This window comes from Hevea brasiliensis, chromosome 17 (genome assembly GCF_030052815.1).
Source record: "Hevea brasiliensis isolate MT/VB/25A 57/8 chromosome 17, ASM3005281v1, whole genome shotgun sequence".
In the NCBI taxonomy this organism is placed as follows: Eukaryota; Viridiplantae; Streptophyta; class Magnoliopsida; order Malpighiales; family Euphorbiaceae; genus Hevea; species Hevea brasiliensis.
The window spans coordinates 21,040,283-21,048,154 of record NC_079509.1 but is presented as its reverse complement, the minus strand read 5'-3'; positions in this window follow the sequence as shown (position 1 = coordinate 21,048,154).

Genomic DNA, 7,872 nt, shown 5'->3' with positions numbered 1-7,872 from the left:
CCGGACAGTGTAGGAAAAAGAGATCAGAATAAATATTATCAATTTCATGATGATCATGGCCATACAACTGATGAATATAGTTAACTCAAGGATGAGATTGAGCGGTTGATTAAAGAAAGAAATTTAAAGAAGTTTACCAGAGATAACCGAGTACATAATAGATGGGAGGAGAGTTTGGCTAACAAAGAGCCAACCAAACCCAAAGTAGAGGAGCCTGTTGGCATCATTAATGTCATTGTAAGAAGACCAGACTACTGCAAGGCCAAAGGTAAAAGACCAGTGGAAAGCAATGGTAAAGGAAAAGTCCTGTCTAGTGAAAAGGAGGCTTTATGCTCAAACTCGATCATTTTCAAGGAGGTTGATTATGAAAAGGTAAGACGCCTTGATTCTGGAGGATGATTATGAAAAGGTAAGACGCCCTAATTTTGACCCTCTGATGATTAATATTTTGTTAAATAGGCACACTATTTTGACTAGTTTCAATAAGATGATATCACTATTTCTACATTTAACAGCTAATCTAATTATTATTTTTACTAAGCACTTCTGCTTTAAATTACTATATAAATAGCTAACCACTAACAACTAATATATAATAGTTAACCGCTAGTAAAGCAGTTGATAACTATTAAAACAGCTAATAATTATTAGAATAGTTAATATTATCGAACATAACCTTCTTCCAAGCTGTGAGATTACATTACCTTGACTTTTATATATATCATTTATTACTTTCAAATTAATTTTGATGTTGTAACAACCTATAATAACTAATATTTATTTCTAATTAATATAAAATATATTTTTATATTGTGAGAGGAAAATTATAATTAGTAAAGTTTAAATTATTAATTTTATATTTTAAATATTTTTTCAATATAACAAAAAAATGGAGAGAATATATTACATAAATATGCAGTGGCCAATTGACCAAAAAATGCCAAACGTTTAAGTCAATTCACATTTACATCCATAACTTTTAATTTTGTCTGAAATAGCCACACCTTTAAGATTTGTCACAATTGTATCTAATGGAGTGAAATTGAATTTGAAAAGTTAATGATAAATTACAATATGATACCAAAAGTTTTATTTAATTAACAAATAAAAGTTCTGGATATAATCGTGATTTAATATAAATGTTTAACATTTTTAGTCCATTATTAAACTTTATATTTAAAAATAAATTTTATTTTGTATTTATTTTTATTGAAACTTTATACTAAAAAATATTTTTATTAATTTCAATTTACGTAATTATCTTTTGAATCAAAGCAGGTAAATCTATGTATCTGAATATAAAATATAAAAGTAAATTCAAATATTTTTACAAAATAAATTTGAGAAGAATATATAATTAAAAATAATATATCCTACATGTGACACCCTTCACCCGTCTACAGTGTAGCTGAGCAAGACATATCACACTCGGTGCCGGAACACCCTATCTTATCTTACTTTATTCCTTTAATAATTTGTTCTCATTATATTTTAATATCAATTATTTTTGGATGGAGAAACCAACGGAGTTTCCCCTGTTTCTATTAGCATTTGGCGTATTTCACAATTCACCTGCTTTAAAAATTCCATAATATTTTGAAATAAAAATCTTATCCATATTAATCATAATTATCTCATCAATTCGAATATCCTTTATATAATTCAATTTCATATTCATTTCCATACATTATCATTCATGCTCCATTCACATATCAAAATTCTCATATTTCCATTAATTTACAATACCTAAATATTAATTACAATTTTCTAGTTTACATTATAACAGAAGAAATATTTATAATATACAAAATATATAAAATGACTTATATGGGCTCTATCTACATGCATTGTTGAGGAGGTAGCAACCTTGAACACTCTGTAGATCAAAACTCCAAAATCTCAGTCTAATATCCATTGGGCTTTATCTTCAGTACCTGCACGAGGAAACAAATCCATCGCGTTAAGCACTACTGCTTAGTGGTGTGATAATATAACAAAGAAAATAATATACAATAAAGATAAAGCCGAAGCAATATTTGGATGCTCAACAATTAATTTAATTTCATGTGAGATTACTAATATTAATTTTCGGTTATTCTAATTTGTCATTCTTTGAAAATGCTTAGTGTATAAACTTTATAGTAATAATCTATACAACATTGAATTATTTAATAATATTAGATTTAGTCTTAATTTACTATGAGAAACGCATTTGTAATATTTATTTACGTTCTACTTCTTTTGCAAATCTTGTTATCATTTCACTAATTTATTTCTAGGTATTTTGAATCATTACATAGTAAATAAAATTTTAAAACTAATTCTAGTTTCTTTCTTATTCATTCATTTAATTCACATTATTCTTAACAAATTTTACTGCCCAAGTAACCTATGACAAGCTGACTAAACTGGATAACGGGTCGTTGGCACTGGACACCGAGGTGTCTCGGGCCGTCATACCATGGGACGTGAAATACGGAACGTCAACCACGTATGCAATCAGTATGGCTAAAAGTCATGATAACATATCAGTATGACTAGAAGCCATGATAACAAGTGATCGGGCATAAAAGTCATGAGTGTGGGCATAAAGCCATAAATACAGGCATAAAGCTTTACGCAGTACTGCTAAAATAATACTCTATTGGCATGCCAATCTATCCAATCTGATATATGTGTCTAGGCAATACATGGGCACATTAGTACCATTAAGGGTTCATAAGTATCATTATTTCATTATATGCTCCAATTATAATTTATAACGTTTTAATTTTTATTACTAGCAGAAGTATAAATTTCTAAAATACAATTCTACCTAAATTATGCATTCATCATTTCATTCATTCATTATGTCATTCATATTGATCACAATTTATAACAATTATTTTCATGTATAATTGTACTCAAAGCATTTTTCCTTATCCTTTCTTCAATAATGAGAACTAAAGTCTCATTCATATATTCATTTATTCATTACGCTATGTATATAAATTATCATTTATATTCTAAGTAATCCATGAACATTTCATGGATTTCAAATTTAACTAAATTTTCCTTAAATCCTAGAGTCACTCAACTTTAAGAATTTAAATTCATTAATCACATTATTTATATTAACCATCCTAATAGTTTTTCTAATTTAATATACCATTTCCTATATCATTGGGGTTACTATTCACTTGACCATTTCCCTTCAAAGGTTAACTTTTTAATTCATAATAGATTTATTAAGTCTAAGTTTACCAAGATACCACATTTTGCATTTTATTTTTTTTGGCATTGATTGCCAAACTCAATTCCTAGCCTTCTAGGTTTTATTTCAAATTTTTAGAATTTGAGGTCTAAATTCACTGTTCCATTGGACCTAGCTGCAGTAAAAATTTGATAAAACTTTCTTTATAAAAGTTGTTTCTTACTATGTCTTCTTTAATTTTCTTTTTGAATCACTCCATTTGGAGTTTTGTAGCTCAAGTTATGACCATTTTACCATAACTGGCCGGATTGACCTGTACCCAGAATTCTGGGCAAACTGGTTCTAGCAAGTTAGGGGTCCTACCTTTGGCTAGCATATCGAATGGGTTATGATCAGAATTTGGGCTTGTGTTCTACATGAAAGTTGTTCTAAATTGTCTAAGCTTTCCATTGATATAAAATTCAGGTCAATTGGATATTTCTACAATGAGTTATGGCTAAATGAACAAATACTGTTCATTTAGTCACTTTTACCAGGTCCAGAATTGGTTACCTGGATTTGGTAAATTTTTAGGATATTCTATGTTTGTTTTCTGGGCAAGGTTTCTTCATCAAAGTTGTGTCATTATATGCCTAGTTTCATGTTCAATTGTCCTTGCACCAATTGAACCTACACCTCTCAAGTTACAGCTGCCCAAACTTGTTGGACTCACATCCAGTCCTGCAGGTCACCTAAGGTAGCATACCTAACCTCAATTCCATTAGCATAAATCACTTCAATTCCTCATCAAATATAACCAAATGGTCATTAATTGACTATTAGGACTTTCATTCACTAACACATGGGCAAAACCCTAAGTTTGCCCCGAACCCTAACTCCAAAATTCTAATTTACTCAAACAACATGCAATCAAATGTTCTAATAATCAATTTCATGTTCAATTGCATCAATTCACAACTATAATTCACTTGAATCATTGAAACCCTAAAGTACCATAGGCTGCCAAAATTGAGGGTTTTTCATACATACATAATTTGTTTTCTTTCTTCCAAACTAACACTCAATTCATAATCTATACAAAGTAAACTCAAGGATTTATGGAAGAAGTAGCACTAACCTTGAATTAGCCAATTCCCAAGGCTTGAAAACTCCACTTTTTCTCTTTCTTTTTGCTGTCCAAGTCTTGCTCTAGGTGTGAGGACAAATTTTTGTGAAGGGAAACTACGGTGTTGAGGTGGTTTTGGGGGTAGAACACAAGCTTGAAGTGTTCTCCAATGGAGGTTTCTCTCTTCTCTCTCTCTCTCTCTTTCTCTTTGGTTCGGCTGCCCATGGTGTAGAAGGCAACTGATTTATTTTGTTTTTATCTCATCTTTATTCATTTTTATCCCTTTTTATTAGTTTGTCAAATGGTGATTGGTGGAGCTTTTTAAATGACATCATAGTGATGTCATAAGTCCCATTTTAATTCATTTTCTTTTCTTTTCTTTTCTACTCATTTTCAATTTAATTTTCATAAATTTTTATTCATATTTTATGTCATATAATTCACTTACATAAATGGACAAGTTGGTCAAAAATTGTCTCTGAAGGCAAAATGACCAAAATGCCATCCGTTTGGCTTAAGGAGCCAAAATTGTCTGTACCGATCTTAAAAATTCTCTTAACATTTTCTTGGCATTTTAATGCTACCTAGGGCGCCGTAACTCTTCTCTAGCATCCCAGAAATTATTTCACTGGGTTTTCCTCAGGTCTAGGGCTACTAGCTGTTTTTACAGTAACTTCCCGTTGGATCACCCATTGTCGGGGCACACGGCTCATTTAACTTTGTTGTATTTTATTGCTTAAATTTTTCTAAACTTTTCTTTACCATTATTTGGGTTATTTATGACTCCTCACTCTAGTTTACATATAGTTCCAGACTTTTCGACTGTCCGGACAGACATTAATCATCGGAACAATCGAATGCACGGACTAGCTAAAGAGAGGGTGTTACACTACATGAATTATATAATCCATTAATTAAAATGTATATTTTATATATAGTTTAATATATGCTATATTTCATGATAAATTGAGTTTAAACATATATTTTTTTTTTATTTTTTACTAAATTTTTTAAAAACCTATTGTAATATCCCGAATTTTTAAATAATTATTTTATATAAAAATTTTGATATTTCAATGTATTTAATATTATGGTATTTAATTTAAAATTTTTCTAGGTTTTTAAAATGAGTTTTTATTTTTCAAGATAATTAATTTTAATAATTTTTAACAATTAATTTAAATACCACGTGACAAGTTTAAAAGTATATATGGACTCCATAAAATTTTTTGAGTTTTTTTTTGTATTTTTTTCAAAATTTTTGGGTCTCATTTTTTGTCTTAGTGCAAAGCAAAAATTAAATTTTGGGTGTTCTGAATCGAACCAGTCGAATCGAACTGGATTGGATCAGACTAATCGAATCGGATCGGCCCTCCTATTTTTCTTCTTCTCTTCCCCGCAGGCCTTGCACTCCCTCCCTTCTCTCTTCATTTTCTCTCTCCTCCCTTCCCCACCACCGGCCACCACTCCCCACTCCTTCCTCCCTCGCTGGCGCCCCTCTAGCCAGCCTCTCCCGTCGCCACTGCCCCTCCATCCAGCCAAAAACACAGCCCAAAAGTACATCCTTTTTCACGTGCGACTCTTCGGATTCTTTTGCCATTTTCGACAATTCCAGCCATTAATTAGACTAGGTCATTGTGACACCCCTTACCTGTGTACAGTATACCCGAGTAAGTAATGCCACATGGTGTACCGGCACACTCTATTATACCTTAATAAATTTTCATCAATAATTTTGATTATAGCTTGTGAAATATGTTTTATTTAAGTCATTATTGAAATTATAATTTATTTGAGGTTCCGAAAATTTTATAGAAAATCCGCAGTGATCAAGGCTAAAAATGGAGAAACCAGTTCTTCGGAACCTGTGAAAAACACTTCCTATATTCATATTTCATCATCTCAACTCCATTTATCAAATTCTCAATATTTTTCAATCATTCCTTCCTCATATACAAACAATAAATAAATGCTCAAGTTTTGCATTTATAACCATAACTTTCATTATTTACATAAACATCAAAATACATTACATAGATCCAAATACATATGAGAAAATCAAAATTAATTACAGAATGCCAAAATGACACCTAGTGTCCTACCAATGCACTGCAGAAGTTGAGGTGACAAGGACACTGAGCAGAACTGTAGGACGGACTCACCCAGTCTGTGGTCTACTAGGCTCACGATCGGGATCTCCAGTACCTACGCGTGGCAAAAGCAACGCGCTAAGCAATGATGCTTAGTGGTGCAATAATATAATAGAAGAAAATAGCAAGAAAATAAAGGTGTATGGAATGTGTATGCTTTCTTTGTTTGGTATTGGTACATTCGTGATTTCATTAACGTTGTTCACTTTTATTCATTTGGTTGCCCCAAGTAACCTACACTAGACTACTGGACTGGATAACGGGTAAACTGGCACTGGGTACCTAGTACCTCGGGCCGTCACACCATCGGTCACATATGCATCTCCCGGTGTGCAACAGAACAACTAACAAGCTGTAAATAATATCAGGCAAAAGGCCAAGTCTCAATACAAAGTCAGAATGGCTAAAAGCCATGAAATCACAGAATGGCATATTGCCATGTGCAGTACTGCTAACTGAACCCTATTGGCATGCCAAACTATCCAAACCAATCTTGTTAGGTATACTAGGGCATTTGAAACTTTTAAATTCTTCAATTTGTAAATTTCATGTTTTGGTGTTACTATTCACCTCATTGGTCAACAAAAATGTTGACTTTTGGATAGAAAATATGTTCATTGACTTTGGCACTCCCAACATACCACATTTGGTGTTTAAAACTTGTTGGCATTAAGTGTTAATACCATTTCAAAGTGTAACCCAACACAAACAGAATTTTCAGTTTTGGTGAGTCAACTTCACTGTTCCATTGGACACTGTTACTGTGGGAATTTGAAGAAATGTAAAACATGAAAGTTGTTCCTTATTTTGTCTAGTTGAATTTCTTTTTTTGAATCACTCCATTTGGAGTTTTGTAGCTCCAGATATGGTCCAAAAACTACAGCTGGCCGGATTCCTATTCTGTAGAAAATACCATATCTACAGTAACAGGAACAATAACTTCCACTACCATTTGGGTTAGGTTTTGGCCATAATTTAGGGTAGGTTCCTTCATGAAAGTTGTTTGTCTATGTCTTAACTTGTTGCTGTAAAAATTTCAGGTCAATTGACTATATCTACAGTGAGTTATGGCCAAATGAACAGTTACTGTTCATTTGGTCAATTCTGCAGAACCAGTTGCAGGGTATCCGGATTGGGGCCAAGTTTTGGTCCTCTTGCTTTGGTCTTTTGGGCATGGTTTCTTCAGTAAAAATGTGCCATTATAAGCCTAGTTTCATGTCCAATTGCCCAAACACCAATTGGACTAACACAGCCCAAGTTATGGCAGTGCAAATGGACTGAATTTTCAGTCCCTATCTTTCTTGTCTAGGCGACTGCAACCTCACTTTGGAATCCCATTCTTCAGTCCATTTTTTGGTCAAATTACCTAAAATGGTCACTAATTGACCATTAAAATGCTCTCTAATAATTTCCTAAACCAAGTT